Raw genomic sequence first — 21,171 nt, 5'->3', positions numbered from 1 at the left:
CACTTTGTTCGCGATTATTACAGTGGTTATTTTTATTAAAATTATCATTACTATATAATATTTATTGAATTCTTCTTCTTCTTATTATTATTATTATTATTATTATTATTATTATTATTAGTAGTAGTAGTAGTAGTAGTAGTAGTAGTGGTGGTGGTAGTAGTAGTGGTGGTAGTGGTAGTGGTTGTTGTAGTGGTAGTAGCAGTAGTAGTAGTAGTAGTAGTAGTAGTAGTAGTAGTAGTAGTAGTAGTAGTAGTGGTGGTAGTAGTAGTGGTGGTAGTGGTTGTTGTAGTGGTAGTAGCAGTAGTAGTAGTAGTAGTAGTAGTAGTAGTAGTAGTAGTAGTAGTAGTAGTAGTAGTAATAGTAGTAGTAGTAGTAATAGTAGTAGTAGTAGTGGTGGGTTTTTTTGCGATTTCAATTCTTACGAAACTTAAACAATATATATAATTTGGACGTGTTTAGGTAAATTTGTTTTAGTATTTCTTTATTTATGTATTTAATAACCTATGGGAACTGGAATCTATTTTCAGACTCGAATGTAGAAAATCCACAGAATAGGACAGGCTGTAGAAAATAATATGTTTCAGCTAATAAGCTTATCACCCTTTGTGAATTACATTTTATAATATATTTTACTTTTGTAATCTCGCTGTTTCTATGGATACATTATAAGCTTATGGAAAATATGTTCGTTTTTAAAAAGCATTGTAAAGATTTTTTTATTCTTAAATTTAAAGGCATGTGTCTGTCATGCCCGAAGTAAATGAACGTGTCATCCTGCATTGGCCAGTCAACCGAAAATTAAGATTAGCAGTCCTTCGAATCAATTTACTCTGCAATGATATATGCTAGTTAATATTTCAAACACACAATGTACTTTGCTCTAATATGTTGATAGCGCTAACAATTTATGTAGACTACGTTGTTTCAATCGATTTTTTAAAACGCAATCCACTTTATCATCAACAGTGCAGCTCGAAATGATATGTTACTCCAATTCATTAATTTTAACGAGTTAATGACACTATTATTGCGAGAGTGGATGTTCATGGACTCTAGGTTCATAGTTACTAAAAATGAAAATTCCTACTCACATAGTCACTATTTTCTAGGAAGTAATCTTAAATTTTTGCCGACATCTAGTAAGGGTTGTGAGGGCTCGTCTCGACGATGCGCTGACGAGACGTCGGCGATACTTTGGGAATTCGGTTCAAAGAAATAGTTTGACTCCGTGTGTAGAAATGTTCATTAAAGACACTGTTATTTTTGTTCAGTTTTGATAATGAATATTTTTTAAAAGCATACTCATTATGCTTTTTGTAATCTCAAGACATTTTACAAACCGATCATTGAAATTTTTACTTAAAATAGTATATTAAAAAAATGCCGTCTGAAAGAAAACTACTACTTGAAATAGATTGGATTGGTTGGTACATTCGTCGTCATATTGCTACCGACAGGGTAGTAGGGTAAGCGATTGATAGTATACAGACAGTTGAGACATACATGCCTATTCTTGTGGTATGATATGGTTGTGTGCTTGATATACGCTTTTTTCGAAATGACAGGAAACGGACAGATACAACTGAGAATGCGAGTATAGCGTCTCCATTTTGAACTGAGCATGCGCATGTATTCATGCTTCCGATTGTCGTATACAAAAGGGCATATTTTGTGAAGTACTTCTCGATCAAGAGAGAGAACCAGCCGTTTCTCTTGAGACAAGTGTCAGTTGAGTGGTCTGCCTGTTGTTGTCGCTTAGCAACAACAACGGCGATGGTCGAATAACATGAATTCCATGTTATGAATATGAGCATACAAATGAATGTGTGGCATTTGAGTGACAATTATACCCAGTACAATGGTAACTTAAAATGTTGTAATGTTCAGAAATGATGAAGAATGTGTTGTTGTTTTGTTAATGATCTCATATCTATACTTCATCATTCGGCAGTAGGGAGAATGATACTACGTTATTCATACGTTGGCTCTATGATCGCATCATTAATAATGCTTCAAAAAGATCAGTTTTGCTTACTGAATGAGAGTAAAACAGACTTGGACTCTATAGATCTAGCCCTTGGGTTTCAATATTTACATCCTACATTCAATAAAAATGTAATATTGAGCATACATGTTCGAATGACAGACATTCGTTGAGTTTTTGAGCTAAACCGATAACTATTTTGGATTGCGATGCTATATATCATGTATATTGGAGATATCAAACACAGGGAAGCTCGATCCATAATCGCGTGAAACACGCCGTCATAAGCCTGTCCCCAGTCAGCAATATTGACAGCAGGGTGGAAACAAACATAACCCTACACAAGGTCATTAGCCGACTCTTCACCAGTTTTTACAAACGCTAATAATGTTGTTTAACACATTGCTTATAATGGTGTAGAATTCCCCCGAGTATATAGTGACGTTGTAATGACATACTGAAGACCAATAATATATAAAGCGATCATTCAATACTAATGTTGCCAGGAAAACACTCCTGCGCATGTCTGGCAATTTGTATGCCAACACTGAGCACTAGAAGCAATATCCAGTTTCATTCTTGAAATCTTTGTGTTTTCAGTTTAGCGACACGTCTAAATGTTTTAATGACCTCAACTTTTTAGTTCATGTTAATATTTGGTCAAATAGCACGAGTGTAATTTTACTATGACAACACGTTAATTGGAATGGTATAACTGCTACCGTCTTTACATTCCATCAAGTCAGCTATGGGCTTTTGTTATAACTCGTGCTGTATTGGTGAAGAATGCTTTTCAATCCCAGTATCACAGATGCAGTACTCATAGACACTAATTGGTTTAAGTAATGATAAAGTGAGACTCTACATATCTTTTTCCTTTATAGTCCTTTCCTTCTCAAGCTACTTAGGTAGAGGCGATTTTCAATTTACTATGTAGCGAAAGATTAGGTTGCAGATGTTCTTTCGTATTCTGTAAGAAGATTACATATTCCTCTAGCGTTGGTCCAGGTGTCAGTTGTCAGCTTTCTAAAAAATACTCATTTATTTAATCGGGTCAATCTTCATCTGTTTAGACCACGTTAACGTTTGCATAACATGATTTGAAACTAGTTTTTGTGTGTGCGTGATTCAATGGTAGACATATCTGACGCCGCAACTGAGTCTACTTTGTCAACCGCGTACCCATGGTGGTTTGTGTTGTCTAATTCTGTACAAACTAATGATGTCATATTATAATTACTGTGAAGATATTTTGTTCTGGGTTTCATCATTATCAAAGCCCGGTAACTGGTAATTTTATCTATTTTTCCTTGATTTTAGACCGTTCAATCATAACTATTACTGAATTACACGTCCAAGATATCCATAGTACTACCGTAATGTTGACTGACTGGACGACTTTGTGTAAGACGAACGGACAGACAGTCGGGATCGTTCAGTCGTTGCAAGCAAACTGGAAATGTGTACGCTGCTGATTGATGCCGACATTCAGGAAGTACAACGTAGGTACACGTGAGTCCAAAATGAGCACAACTATGATGGAAAAAATAGTTTCACTAACAACTACATGTTCTTGGTATTAAAGAATAAGACCAGAAAAAATGAAAAACACTGTTCAACCGGCCCGACCTACCCATATTTTGGCACTACAAATTTTTATAATTTTTTTTATGATCGGCAATATATCCTCACCCGCGGCCGCGGGCTTCACATATCAGTAGAATAGTTGCTGGACTAACTGTGTAGACTATGTTTTCAAATCATTTAAGAAGATTTCTTTATATTTTCTGAATAAATGCATTTGACATATACATTTGAGTCAATTCCAAGTTATAGAATATCTTATACGATGTTTTACCTCGCTCTAATGATGTGAATTGAGAGTAAACTAAGCCGTTGCATATCCAACGTGCACTAAAGGAATTAGTAAAATTTACGACAATGGGAGGGGGTTGAAAAGTCATTGGGCCATCATAATTCTGATAATTCATAAGTCTGAAAAGTGGACTTGAAATGTTTTGCTGAACCAAATTAAACTTCAGGAGAAGTTATTTACCAAGTGCACATCTGTTTTTGCCACAACAAAATACACTTCATAGCCAAATAATATGTACTGCATAGTATAATTGTCTCAATTCTGATATTTTAATCCCATATTCAAGCATTGTTGGACTTACAACAATGTATTTGGTTTGATATTTTATGCCTCTAAATGGCCTCCTACATGGCGTTATTTTCAAAAACGTTTTCTTCTTTAGAGGTGTCTACTCCCAATCAGTCACGGTGATAATGTATTTCTCCAAATCAAGATAGAAGGTGGCCGGTTATATTAAAAAGTATCAACATGTTAGAGCTCATTATAAGACATCTCCTATGTATGTGAAATCCACATCCTTTGTAAAGCAATCTCGTTTGGACTGTTACTGTAGTTGGTTGTCACTGTTATTTTAATGCATAATTGTGCCATATAATTTTATATCTCCACTGTAGTTTAGGTAACAGATGGGATGACTAAAATAATTCTGGCTTTTCATTCGGTCGTCTATACATTTTTTGAGAGGAAAGGGGAGAGGAGCTACAAAATGTGTTAACCGTAAATTATATACATTTCCTAACTGTACGTAGAACTCTTGGAAGTAGATTTTGCCATACAGACAAATTGAAAGAGATAAAATAAAAATGACTACGTACTGTGTAAACTCAACTTTGAAATGCTTTGACAGCTTTATATATGGCTTGGTTTTACTTCCATGTCAAATCATTGTAAAAAGGAAAAGAAAAGAAAAACCCACCTACCGACCTACCCAATGTATTGGGCTAGGTTGATAGATTTTTTTATTTTCTCTGGCCTTTAGCATTTTTGGTAATTTTCATTACTAGAACCTTCATTACTAGAACTTTCATTTCTATAACTGGCCTATTATCAAAGGTTAGCGACCTGTTTGCGATGTCTTACTTCACGTCAAAAGACGCATCGGATTCTTGGAAAAGGGGAACCTTTCTATAAGGTAATAATAGTGAAACTTTGTCAAGGATTTTGCCGTTTGTTACTTGACTATGAATGCAACTCTACGCTCTCCGAAAAGCTTAACTTTAGCATTGTTTGTCAAAGCAATATATGATACAAGGTAACACATTTATGGTATTTTTAACACATTTAAAATGAAGTCCCAAATGATTGTGAATCGGAAATTGACTATATTACAATGGCAAAACAATAAACCCGGAGAGATTATATGCTATATCGAGATATCAATATTTGAAACCCACGATCAATATAAATTAAATGGTGAATTAGATACGATATTGCGTTCTTCTCTGATCAACGTAAATGATTGGTAGAGTGAAAATCTCCTGTAGCAGCCAGTGCCAGTTGTTACTCAGGGTAAAGCATGTTTTCACCGTTTACTGAATTAGGCCTACTCAGTCATCTTTCATTTCGAAATGTACGGCCTTTTGTTGTGTCCTCGCAACAATAACTCCAGCACACAAGTTGTCAAAATACACCGACTGACAGAGTTTAGCACAAGTTCCACGTGATGTTTAAATGTATTTAAAAAACTCTATTGAAGGTCGGTGGGCTAGTATGCACCCTTTGAACTAATATACTTTGAATACACCGTTCTATTATTACATACAGCCTTGAAAAAATAGTTGCATTCTAATAGTATTGTCCGTTGAAGAATACTTCACCCAGAAAGCCTTTATATTCAACTTTTGTCAGCACAAATTCTGTCTGAATGGTGTATTTGTTAATACATCATTAGGCTTGGACTGGGACTGCCACGCAAGACATGAAGAATGACTGAGTATTTATTTAGAGATATCTATAAATACACTGTACTCGCCATATGTGAGCTTTCGCACTGGGTCTGCATTTCCGAGTTTGCTGTTACACAGTACTCGTTGGATTAAACTTTTCGTTCTCTGTGAATGATCCCGGTGGATTCACTTGACTTGAATTCGGGTAAAGTTGCACTGGATTGAAGAATTTGCCCACCAAGATGTCAGTCTCTTCGTTGTATTGTATCGGATTTATTACTTCCCTGATTTTTCAAGTTGATGAAGTCAAATAGCGAATTAACATTTGGTGTATTGTTACGGTGCAAATGACAGATACGTGTAGACTATTTGCATTTGAATGTGCCACGAAGCAGTTTGCGGCAGTGGTCCTCTGTATGCAGGGTATATTAACGATCCGAATGAATAACTTGTCGTCTGTGTTTAGGCCGAAGAGATTTATGCCCATGAGTGATTAAGTGGAACTTTGTCCGTTTATGCCTTTTGTTTGTACAATTAAAACAGTAGAGTCATATCCATACAACTTCCTGGAGGTAATCTCTTAGTCACTCCAAATGCTCGTTTCCCAGATTTACTTCGGTTGGTCGACTTTCTTCGTCGGGATTTGATCTCCGCTCACTACAGTTGCACACATTTTGTTTTTGTGCATGAATTCCATACGTGAGTGTCGGTGACCAGAACGACATCTGACAGACACTTGAAGGAGGTTCCCGCTGTTCTTCTGTATCAAGCTTTGGTGTCTGATAATCCTTGGTTGACCTGGAGTTCATGAACCCGTCTTTCACAAGTTTCAGAGTGCCAATATTGAAGTCGGTAAGATAATCGTATCCCTATTGACACAGTCCCCATTAGAAGTTCACCTATCATCACATAAGCCATCATTATTTATATTGTGTGTCAAAATGATTTGTTTTATCATCACATTTGCAAACCATATTATTGCTAATTCGTACAGTCATTTTTGTCTGACTTACACCACGCTGTGGGAACGATACAGTATTGGTAAGCATTGGTTATAAACTGTGGTACACTTTTACACTTCGCTTATCGACATACCTTTGACATTGTGGGTATCGAATCACACGTATCTCCCGACTAGAATACCATCCAAGATACTGTGTATAGACGGCAGGGCGCCTTTAATAGACATGAGATAGGGTCACAATTTTGATAGTAGTATTAGTACATATGGCATAGGGTTATAGATTAGTTATATCGATATTTTTGTTGTACGAAGTCCATATTATCACAGGGAATAAATGAAGTATAGATTTGCCATAATATAGCAACAATTGACTTTTTCCCGGCAATGAAGTGTAGAACATTGACCTGCCTTTGACAGGGTAAATTGAATTGTACGACATTCATGATATGCTTGATTGTATAAATTGTAAGTGTGGAGATGTAATAACGCTAGATCATGATGTAAACTGAGAGTGCTCTGGTTTGTCAATTATGTATACTGAAGGGATCCCAGCAGCACTATCAACTTTGTCTTGGTTATCAGCCTCAGTATTCACACAGTAAATTGGAAGCCCCCTCCTCTTCAGTTCGCCCCATCCACACACACACACACACACACACACACACACACACACACACACACACACACACACACACACATACATACATACATACATATAAACATAAACATTCCGTTTCTCTAATTTGTATTAACAGATGTTGACGGATTTCCAATATATTATAAGACCCTGTGGCATGACAGTGTCCTGGTCCACATATACAATGGTTTGTGATGTTGTTTACTGTAAAAATGAAATGGCATAATCATTAAAGCTGTGTTTAGGGGGAGGTACACAAAGGTCAATGTTAAGGTCAAGTTTAAAATTTCAACGTATGTTCAAATGATTGTCGCTCAACAGTTAGGGACCGGTCAGTTTCTTCGGCCGGGGGCGGTTGATTGGGAGGAGGTCACCCTGTTTTTGAAATTGGCAGTGGGGGGGGGGCGCGGTTGATTGGGAGGGGGTCACCCTGTTTTTGAAATTGGCAGTAGGGGGGGGGGTCATACTGTTTTGAAAATTGTGGATGGGGAGGGGGGGGTCATTGTGTTTTGGATTATGATGGAAGAAGAAAATCCTTTTCTACAATGACATATAGCCTTGTCTGAACTGACTGGTACATGGATGATTTATTATTGTCCATGTTTTGTTTTTTTTACAAATTCTTTAATATTACTTCACATAAGAGTTCAAACATATCTCCACATACATACACACACACACAAATATATATATATATATATATATATATATATATATATATATATATATATATATAGAGCACTCTCAGTTTACATCATGATCTAGCGTTATTACATATATATATATATATATATATATATATATATATATATATATATATATATATATATATATATATATATATATATATATATATATATATATATATATATCTAGCTACTACACTAGTTACAGAACATGTCATGTAAATGCTTGGCTGTTTCACAATTAATGCTTATATTGCACTTTGCATTGGGGCAAAAGTGAACTTGAAGGTTTCATAATGGTAATCTTCATAGATAGTTTATAAAAGAAGTTAATCTAAATTGTTCCACTATTCAGTATGAAGAGTAGATACACTTTCTATTTTGGACACTACATGTTATCGACACTACAAATTACCACATCTCATCAGATTCCAGTTTCTATTATACACTAGGTATGACCACTTAAAGTTCTCTAACATACCAGTGACTTTACGACGCATATTAATGCCACTGTACCAATGTTACGGGCCCATTTTATGTGACATGGGAAACTCATTTAAAACTTACATTAACTTTAGCTTCGAAAACTTTCGAAGCTTTGAAATATTACCTCAAAGGCTATGAATAACCTAAAATTTGCCTTAATAGTACCAAAAATCCTCCGGATCTGCTAGGGGAGACCCCTAGGACTCCCTCACCCCCAGAGGTCACTCATGCATTCAACCAACAATCAGACGCACCAACCTTTGTAATGTCATAATAATCGTATTAAACTTTTCTCACCCTATGCTAATTTGAGATCATATTGTCTTTTAAGATGTGAAATGTTTGCCAAGATAGTCAAAAAATTGCCTTAAAACTCAAAATCTCCCTTACTAATGATACTACCATCAGATGTGTTGACCTTTACTTTAATGATTAAGAACATATTTCAACTCTATGTAAGTATGTAAGTTATAAATAATAGTTTCTGGTACTTGATGGTGCTGTCTTGTAAAGCTTGGAAATTATTGCCTAAAAGTGTCGTAATAGCCTAAAAATGGGCTTCAATAATAAAAAAAACCTCCAGAACTTCTAGAACCTCTAGAACCCCCCCCCCCCCACACACACACACACGAGGTGGGCATAATTTATCCCAGTCTCAAGCTCTTCCCTCTACCTCTTACTGTCAAGATGCTATTAAACTTTATTTTAGCAATATTTCATCCCTATGGAGTTGCTTTTTACATGTTGGTGCTGTCTTGTAAAGCTTGAAAATTATTGCCTGAAAATGTCTGAATAGTCTCAAAATTGCCTATTAAGAGTAAACAAAGCTCCGGGACTTCTAGGGGGAGACCCTCTATATAGGACCCCCACCCCCATGAGAGGTGTACACATTCCCTTATCAAGCTTCCCCCTATCTTTCACGGTCTAGAATAGATGCTATTAAACTCCATTTTGAATATATTTACCCTGTGTTATCAATAATTATGTGATAGTGCTATCCCAGGATCTTGTAAAGTATTTGTGAGACAGTCAAGCAGTGTACATTGAGTCATGATCAAAAAATGCTTACTATGTGAATATGGTATATGGGGGGGGGGGGGGTCATCATATTTTAGAATTTAGTGAAAGGGGGTCAGTCTGTTTTTGGTTTTACAGATAAGGGGTCAGTGACGTTTTGTTGGCCCGATGGGCCAACAAAATATATATATATAGAGCACTCTCAGTTTACATCATGATCTAGCGTTATTACATATATATATATATATATATATATATATATATATATATATATATATATATATATATATATATATATATATATATATATATATATATATATATATATATATATATATATATCTAGCTACTACACTAGTTACAGAACATGTCATGTAAATGCTTGGCTGTTTCACAATTAATGCTTATATTGCACTTTGCATTGGGGCAAAAGTGAACTTGAAGGTTTCGTAATGTTAATCTTCATAGATAGTTTATAAAAGAAGTTAATCTAAATTGTTCCACTATTCAGTATGAAGAGTAGATACACTTTCTATTTTGGACACTACATGTTATCGACACTACAAATTACCACATCTCATCAGATTCCAGTTTCTATTATACACTAGGTATGACCACTTAAAGTTCTCTAACATACCCCCCCCCCCGGCTGGAGAAACTGACCGGTCCCTTAAAGAAGTTTATATCACCAAGCTAAACTATCTTGATCTGTTCCATGCTGCCATTACGTTTTTTTTGAGGGTTTAGCTCCTACAGTACTTAATACTCAATGGTATATTACTAACTGATGTCTAGTCACAATACTCTACATGTAGTCAGGTTCAAATCATCTAATGTAGGTCTACCTAGAGTTATCTACTGAAATACCATATGTGTACTTAGGGTTATCTACTGAGATACCATATGTCTACCTAGAGTTATCTACTGAAATACCATATGTGTACTCAGGGTTATCTACTGAAATACCGTATGTGTACCGAGGGTTATCTACTGAAATGCCATATGTGTACCCAGGGTTATCTACTGCAGTACTACAATGTGTACCCAGGGTTGTCTAATGCAATAGTGTGTACCTAGGGTTGAGGTCTACTGCAATGCATTATGTGTACCCAGGGTTATCTACTGAAATACCATATGAGTACTCAGGGTTATCTACTGAAATACCATATGAGTACTCAGGGTTATCTACTGAAATACCATATGTGTACTCAGGGTTATCTACTGAAAAACCGTATGTGTACCCAGGGTTATCTACTGAAATACCGTATGTGTACTCAGGGTTATCTACTGAAATACCATATGTGTACTCAGGGTTATCTACCGAAATACCATATGAGTACTCAGGGTTATATACTGAAATACCGTATGTGTACTCAGGGTTATCTACTGAAATACCGTATGTGTACCCACGGTTATCTACTGAAATACCGTATGTGTACCTAGGGTTATCTACTGAAATGCAATATGTGTACCCAGGGTTATCTACTGCAGTACTACAATGTGTACCCAGGGTTGTCTAATGCAATAGTGTGTACCTAGGGTTAAGGTCTACTGCAATGCATTATGTGTACCCAGGGTTATCTACTGAAATACCATATGAGTACTCAGGGTTATCTACTGAAATACCATATGAGTACTCAGGGTTATCTACTGAAATACCGTATGTGTACCTAGGGTTATCTACTGAAATACCGCATGTGTACCCAGGGTTATCTACTGAAATACCGTATGTGTACTCAGGGCTATCTACTGAAATACCGTATGTTTACATACGGTTATCTACGGAAATGCCATATGTGTACCCAGGGTTATCTACTGCAGTACTACAATGTGTACCCAGGGTTGTCTAATGCAATAGTGTGTACCTAGGGTTAAGGTCTACTGCAATGCATTATGTGTACCCAGGGTTATCTACTGAAATACCATATGAGTACTCAGGGTTATCTACTGAAATACCATATGTGTACCCAGGGTTATCTACTGAAATACTGTATGTGTACTCAGGGTTATCTACTGAAATACCGTATGTGTACCCAGGGATATCTACTGAAATACCGTATGTGTACTCAGGGTTATCTACTGAAATACCGTATGTGTACCCAGGGTTATCTACTGAAATACCGTATGTGTACTCAGGGTTATATACTGAAATACCATATGTGTACTCAGGGTTATCTACTGAAATACCATATGAGTACTCAGGGTTATCTACTGAAATACCGTATGTGTACTCAGGGTTATCTACTGAAATACCGTATGTGTACCCAGGGTTATCTACTGAAATACCGTATGTGTACCTAGGGTTATCTACTGAAATACCGTATGTGTACCCAGGGTTATCTACTGAAATACCGTATGTGTACTCAGGGTTATCTACTGAAATACCGTATGTGTACCCAGGGTTATCTACTGAAATGCAATATGTGTACCTAGGGTTAAGGTCTACTGCAATGCATTATGTGTACCCAGGGTTATCTACTGAAATACCATATGAGTACTCAGGGTTATCTACTGAAATGCCGTATGAGTACCGAAGGTTATCTACTGAAATACCATATGTGTACTCATGGTTATCTACTGAAATACCGTATGAGTACCCAGGGTTATCTACTGAAATACCGTATGAGTACCGATGGTTATCTAGTGAAATACTGTGTGTGTACTCAGGGTTATCTATTGAAATACCGTATGTGTACTCAGGGTTATCTACTGAAATACCGTATGTGCACCGAGGGTTATCTACTGAAATTCCGTTTGAGTACCGAGGGTTTTCTACTGAAATGCCGTATGTGTACCGAGGGTTATCTACTGAAATACCATATGTGTACTCAGGGTTATCTACTGAAATACTGTATGTGTACCCATGGTTGTCTACTGAAATGCCGTAGGTGTAACCACGGGTATCTACTGCAATTCTGTAGTGTACCCTATGTTATCTACTGCAATCATTCATGTGCCTAGGTACGATAGTATATGGGCGTACCCTGTGTATCTTTTTCATACAACCTTGTCTATATCAAGGGCACTGTAAAATGCACAGTAAAATATGTTGTCACCAGATTATTTGCAAGTAGTAAATTTATCAATCATACATTTTATCATGTCTAAATATAAGTACAAGACGTTTACTGTTCAAGACAGAACACAATTGTATAATATTATAGTGTAATTGATGAGTGCCGATATGGCTAACTCAATGTCTGTTATGCTGTTCAGGTGTACAAAGACGAAGGAAATACAGGATAAAGATACATATTTATGTTTTACGAGGGTACAAAATTAATATTGTTGACTAACGCAAAAAACATCTCGAAGTTGGTTGGATACAAGCTATGTGTCAAGCAAATACATTGTAACTTCCCTGAGATTTTAGTTCAGTTGTGATAACAAGTCAGAATCCCCAACCAGTGTAGTACGCGTGATAATAATGAAATAATGTATCACTGTGAGGGCAATGCATCCAACATTAATAGTGACAGTGACGATTACTTGTCAGCCACACGTAATTTGTTTCAAGGAGGTGTTTTAAATAATATCTTGATGACTTGGACTGTGACTTTAGATACTTAGATACAAGTTTTAATAACATATTGGAGGTTTGTGAAATTTATGGTGGATCGGCTCCAATCGAACCAAAGCCCAATTTATTACCTAATGAAGTGTAACGTTCAGCATCAACATTACTAGTCTATAATTCTAAACTGGTACAATATTACGTTTTTAGTAATGGTACTATAGTAATGAAGATTTTAAAACGTAATACTGTACCAGTTTAGAATTCTAGACTACAGCATTACATTAATGTACATTCTAACACAGTACTGCAACTGTTTCAAACGAGAGTGAGAGACAGAGAGAAAGACAGAGACAGACAGACAGACAGACAGACAGACAGATCGCGAGAGAGGGATAAAGACAGAGACAGACAGACAGGCAGGCAGGCAGACAGACATTCTATCAGTCATGGAGGTAGGGAGGTCCTTCCTACCTCCATGACTGGACTAATTTCATAGCTGCTTACATATATATATATATATATATATATATATATATATATATATATATATATATATATATATATATATATATATATATATATATATATATATATATATATATATTACGCTCTGCCACTGCGGTATAGAGCACTGTCTTAGCAGATTGATACTCACCGAGTTATATATATATATATATATATATATATATATATATATATATATATATATATATATATATATATATATATATATATATATACAAATGTATATATACATACACATACATACATAGAGTTTCATTCTGCTTTCGCCAAGTAGAGTGCTCAATCAGCTTGGAGAGCATATCATACATAAAATGAAAGAAGACGAGTATGATATATATGGCTTCTGGTGAAACGGTTCCTAGCGGAAATCCATAATGTAATACCATACTCGTCTTCTTTCATTTTATATATATATATATATATATATATATATATATATATATATATATATATATATATATATATATATATATATATATATATATATATATATATATATATATATGTGTGTGTGTGTGTGTGTGTGTGTGTGTGTATTTTACGAGTATATTTACTTATGTCAGTACTAACGTAGTGTATTGCATTACATGCAAGAAATGTGTTTTTAGTACATATAGGATCAACTGTATGTCCTATTGGTGATCGTTTCGTGGAACATATCTGTCTCAACAGGCAAAAGCATCGTAACCATGATGCAGCTGTGCATTTTATTACTAACGGTCATAATGTATCAGATATGTCTATTTCAGGAATTTGTAAGGTTTCTGATGATGATTGATTGAGGTTGAAGGAGGAGGAAATCATTTACATATATATATATATATATATATATATATATATATATATATATATATATATATATATATATTCTGTACTGTTGTGTTCCCCATGTTGTAACTGTTTGGAAGGGATAGTGTGGGTGCCAAAGTGGTATCGATTCGACGAATTATTTCTAAAGAGATCTTCAGATTCAAACCCAATGGATATCCTCTAGACTTAGGGAGGTAATATCACACTCTTATAATCTGTATCTTATGATACATAACATTGTTAGATTTCAACTGTAATCCCGTTTACTTAACTCTTTTTGCTGCTGCTTATTCCTGGAAATGTTGTCAGGAATGCCCTGTAGTTGATATGGATTAGTATAAATTTAAACCAGTTGAATTAAATCAACCGTATATGATTATGTTATCAAGATTACTTTGGAGTGAAAGTGCAACATACAAGACATGCAGACCATATTACACTGCGGAGCTCTTCATAGTGATATGGCCATAGAATTATATATTCATAGTGATATGGCCATAGAATTATATATTCATAGTGATATGGCCATAGAATTATATATTCATAGTGATATGGCCATAGAATTATATATTCATAGTGATATGGCCATAGAATTATATATTCATAGTGATATGGCCATAGAATTATATACTATCAATTCCACGCAAACATGCTAATAAAGGCGAATATTTACGGCGAATTTTGTTGGAAGAATGGACATCTTAGTTTGACGTGGCATTTACTCCAAATTTAGTTTGAGAGTAACAAACCATACTTTTTGCATATCAGACCTCAATGAAGCATAGTTTACATGTAGTTTGAATGGTGTGGTGATACCACATATATCATTGTTAACCCTGACGTTGAGTAGGTGGTCGATGAAAGATCTCCTTGGTGAAATAACCGGACATGAGATGACAGTGTGAATGTCGGTTACATGCTTAACAATGTTGGCATAGTCCAACTCACTCCGTCAGAATCGTAAGGCTGGAGGCAGAATTTACGTCAGGGGGGTCATGAAAAAATTGAGGGTTCAAAGGGGCGGCATGGTCTGAAGGGGGGGGGATATTTTGCTCATGATTTGATCGAAATTAAACCTCAGGAGCGGTCGTTTAACGAGTAAATTAAAAAAAGTATTGCGGCTTCGACACAATGTACCTTCTAAAACCTATATTTAGTTGGGTGATGCCCATGTGAATGTATTTGTCTCTCTCTCTCTCTCTCTCTCTCTCTCTCTCTCTCTCTCTCTCTCTCTCTCTCTCTCTCTCTCTCTCTCTCTCTCTCTCTCTCTCTCTCTCTCTCTCTCTCTCTCTCTCTCTCTCTCTCTCTCTCTCTCTCTCGTTTCTGTCTCTGTCTTTCGCTCTGTCTGTCTGTCTGTCTGTCTATCTGTCTTTCTCGGTCTCTCTGTCTCTTTCGCTCTGTTTGTCTCAGTCTGTCTCTTTGTCTGTCAGACTGACTAACTGTCTGTATGTCTGTCTGTCTGTCTCTATATCTCTGTCTCCCGTTTCTGTCTGCCCCCCCCCCCCCTCTCTCTCTCTCTCTCTCTCTCTCTCTCTCTCTCTCTCTCTCTCTCTCTCTCTCTCTCTCTCTCTCTCTCTCTCTCTCTCTCTCTCTCTCTCTCTCTCTCTCTCTCTCTCTCTCTCTCTCTCTTTGTGGAGACTTTTTTGAACGACCAAACCTCAGGAGCAGTCGTTTACCTTGTACTTTGCAAAATTTTACACTTCATTTACCTACCATACATTTCATTTTAATTATGAGGCAGTCCATAGCCAAGCAAATGTGTGTGTGTCTGTCAAAAAGTTAAAGTGTAGGTAATATAGCCACACAGTTGTATAATAATGTATTGGCGCGAGTAAAATTGCAGTATTGAAGACAACTTTCAAGTACTCTATGGCTTTCGATTTTTGTATGGTTTGAAATTGTATGCCCACATGTGCTTATTTTTTAAAAAGTGCTTACTGTGGGAGGGGAAACCCCCTCCCACATCCTCCCCACAAGCTATCATGGGGGATGCTGTTTCTGCCGAAAATCAAGATTGAAAGATAAAACCCTGCTGACTAAGTATCTCCAAGTACAGCCCAATGTGAGACTTTTTTCGCAAAGCCCACATATATTTGTAAAGAACTAACTCATTGTTATGTATGGACGACGCTGAAGTTGATTTCCACTTTTAGCTTAATGTAGTGCACCACACTGTACAACTCTGAAGTGTAGCGGCGGGGGATGGGGGTACAGTATCATTTCACATTAAAATATGTGTAGTCGTGAGGGGGCTGCTACGAAGATTCTTGGGTTTATTTCGGAGTGGCCAGGACATTATATGAGAGCGCAAAGGGGGGGGGGCTGCGAAATCTTTTTTGAACAAAATAATTACCCCCCCCCCCCCGCCGTAAATTCTGACTCCAGCCTAACAAACGTCAAATTCTAAATATCGATGTTGATTCAAATAACAGTCAACGTTAACATCCATTACATACAGTACAATGTTTCCTAGGAAATCTGAAGTGGTGGATATTGAGACAAGGATAGCCATGATGCGCGCCTACACAATATATCACATACTTGGTGAACTTGACAATGACCAATATTTGTGCCGATCATGACTTAGGACATCGATATAGCAAAAGCCTAAGTTACTAACGGGAAAACAAGGGGGATACTTCACTGTGGGAAAACAAGGGAGACACTTCACCGTAAATCCAGTAACTGTGAATGGGTTCTTTTTATGAGTCAACTATCACGATCAAAGACATCTTGTTTCCATATTTGTCGTCAGTAAACACTTTGTCATTGCAGTGTAGCAACTCCAGCGTGCTAAACCCCACAACGAGATTGACAGAAGTACTTCTAAATATTTCGTAATATGATTACGTGTCTGTTTATATACGCGCAATGACGCTGTGACATCGCTTTATATGCTGTTGAAAGTCAACATAGAAGGTGAAGTTCCGCCGACAGGTGTCAACAGCTTTGCCCCCCTCGCCTTTGGACGAATAATTTCAGTCCGCATTCAACGTTAACCTAGTTGCAGAAGAACACCTGAGTAGAGACTACATGCGTGTTGCATTAACCCCTTGGTACTGTCAAAGTTCGTCGGGGTTCAAGAAACGACTGTTGTAAGGTATGTTTTGGCCCATGTGTGTTTGACTTGTTATATAACACATTGTAGCGTCAGCTCGAATACTATGTGGAAATTCGATCATGTCATTTAAAGTACACTGGATACTGACAATCGGTGTGGCCATTGTCGATTTGACAGAGGCTGCCATGTCAACCCAACATAAACACTGCTAGAATTAAAGATTTTCCTTCATAAAATACCGCGAAAACCTTCCCTGTGTAAATCTATCAAAGAGGACACTATTGACACATATTCCGTATTTCTGTTAGTTTTACACTTTGACATAAACGCCACAAGCGGACCTCTCTCTTGAGCCAGCTTACCACGAACCAGGATTATATTAACTTCGTGAAAACCATTTCTAGATTCTTCATGTTTGTAAAGTCCTTCGACACACTCAAAGACTTTCACGATGTGTTGACTTTTCACTTTTATCGGTAGTATCTCTATTGTCGATGTAGTATCGCAAGTTCGTAGCGCTGATAAAAAATGTGACCTTGCGCTATATGCGTCGCAGAGCAAATCTCGTCAACATTATCAAACAGATCAGGGGAATACTATACGTTTTTTTAAAAATTAGTAAATGTGGAAAGAAGCATACAATGCTGATATCAATATTAAAATAACTATGATACATGTAGACGGTCAGGTCGCGTTTTTGATTAGACTTTCTCTTTGGGTATGTACTCGTAATATCGCTTTAAAGCGATCAACGAGTGAGTGTATACATTCTGACATTACATCATTTCGCGCAATTTACTTTGCTATACAGGTATTATTGCTTATTCACATGACCCTTAGCAACAAGAAACACACTTAGGCATGTCATGTTTAATGTTATCGAAATGCTGGAGGCGGGCTGGCAATAACAGACATAGACTATTGAACTTATGTGTATCTCTGATGATGGCTGACATTCCTTCGTAATGGGAGGGCCTTCTATTTTTATGAAACAAGTCATAATAGGGTCGAAGTTTACTTACACCTAACTATTACTTCTGTGGAAACAGCATTTACGAGTACATGTATTGTACAATGAGGTACAATTGGAATGCCACCCATACACACCTACACACCACTAAAACACCATGGACATACACACACACACACACACACACACACACATACATACATACATACATACATACATACATACATACATACATACATACATATAAACATAAACATTCCGTTTCTATAATTTGTATTAACAGATGTTGACGGATTTCCAATATATTATCGCAGTTCGAGAGCGTTACATGTAATGTTGTTGGCGTCCAAAGAGTGTATGGGCTTCATTATCTACTACTATGTATACACGGTAACATGCCACCATCGTTTTATGTTTTGACACGCTAAGTGACTTTAAGATTCCTTTACTTTACTTTAGATGAAAGGATTCGATTACGACGTATTGTTTGAACGAATTATTAACATGGAAGAGAGGGGTAGTAGAGGGTATGATGATGGAGGCGTGACACACAGGATTAACAGAAAGTTAATATGTGCATTTATTGTGAGGCGAGCGTTGATGAATAAACACGCATAGAAAATGACACTTGTTGGAAAGTTATGCAGATATTGACATAGTACTAGTACGAAAATCTTTTAAGTAAATACGCTGTTTTCCAAAATACTCCAGACGAGTTCGTATTTCAACTTTGCATTAGATATTTGTGATTTTGAATTGAAAACAAAAAATCCCCGTAGAATATTAGTAATGCCGAGCACTTCAAATGACATTCTGTACATTTTATCAAACTACTGTGTGGTAACTATCAATGCTTAGTGACCTTGGTTAATAGAGAATTAGGTGAAGAGACTACTGTATTTGTCACGTATTCAGATCTTAGCAATAACACACACACACATACATACACACACACACACACACACACACACACACACAACTAACAGGTAGGGGATTCAATAATTTTGTTTCACTAGATAACAAATAACTGTGCAACTAGTGTTGGTTGGTTGTCGCAATATACGTAGAATGATATGATATGAAACCCCAGTATACACAATATCAATATATTATCATACTAAACGTATTGATTAGGATTACGTCGGTATCGGCAAATATAAGTGATTTGTTAGGCATGGTGAGCCGTTACATCCAGGGAAATGGCCGACGTGTACCGAATGTTTTGTTAAAAATGTGATTTGTTAGGCATGGAGAGCCGTTACATCCAGGAATATGGCCGACGTGTACCAAATGTTTTGTTAAAAATGTGATTTCATATCACATAGTATCTTAATACTTGATGAGTGAGAGCTCCAACAATTGCTCAGATTCAGATACTTTATTATTACCATATGTATAAAACATTGGAATATTACTAGTCACGAATCATCATATTCTAGTTATTGGAATCATGTGAAACAAAATTAACCTCCAAAAATTTGATTGTACAGTTACAGACTACCTCATCAAGTACTAGACAGAATATAATAACTAACGATTTGTTTTTATTGGAAGCACGATAAGTAACCAATAGAAGGCAAATTAGAATTGGAATACTTAATATCAATGTCAAGGTCATAGGCTCGATTGCCAGACTCTCTCAAGATCACACCCAATTCAAGCCCACTCACACGTGCTAAATGAACAAAAACAGTTTGCCAATTACAGTGCACCGCTTGATAGATAGACTAATGTTGATATTGGAATTATATGTAATAGTTACATTAATAAATACAATCACAACAAATCTCCACTAGCTACAATGTAAGCGATGGTATTCGATATAAAACTCAATTTAACATAAATATATTCCTGTATTATTAATGGATCACTGTGATAGAATCCTTACCAATTGATTCTGAGATTTAATTGTGTCCATTTTTCACGTCTGACAACATTTTCACCCTATTTTTGCAGTTGAAATATTTGAACAGGAAGGGGGTGGGTATTTTCAGAGAAAATAAATTTGGTAGGGCCACTTTTTAGAAAATGGAATCGGATGAGGGTCACATTTTACGAAACGGACCGAGTAATTACTGAAGGTTGCCTTATCTTGATTAGTTTCAATAACTGTGACAGTGTGTTGTGCATGTGTAGTTTAAAATACAACGTATCACTACACCTCTGCATCCAGTAACATCCAAATAAATGTATTGTTTTCACCATTGATATCATTCTTGTAAACTGTTAAGTAATCACTTCTACATTTACATTTCAACAAATTAAATCGATTATCTATTATATACGTGATTTCGTCTCTGTTTACAGTTTGGTTATGGAAACCATGATGACTGAGAATAGTGGCGTATAATACCTCAGACAACTATCCGCACTGAGCGGTCAAAGCGTATAAAACAATCAATATTTCGTTTCCATAACAACGATAACGCATTGCTGTGGAAAGACATTATATTATATCTTTTCCCCAAGTAATTTTCGAGGTCAAATGGTATGTTTTGTAGCTAGATTGAGACTATGCTTGCGTCATGCATTTACTTATCTCCCGTGACGTGCCCTTGAAAGCGTTTGACAGGTGTGAATCGATTCGCCCTACCACTGCTCTACGGTATCAATGTCATTCAGCGAACACGTAGATTCACAGACAACAGCCATGAGATTTGAACTCTATTAAAGTTTAAAGCTGATGCTTTGTCACGTTAATTACCTACGATTTTAACCCTACTAAATTGAAATGCGGGGCGCAGAGGGA

The sequence above is a fragment of the Glandiceps talaboti genome, chromosome 15 (genome assembly GCF_964340395.1).
Source record: "Glandiceps talaboti chromosome 15, keGlaTala1.1, whole genome shotgun sequence".
NCBI classification, from domain to species: Eukaryota; Metazoa; Hemichordata; class Enteropneusta; family Spengelidae; genus Glandiceps; species Glandiceps talaboti.
This window is presented reverse-complemented; position numbering follows the sequence as displayed.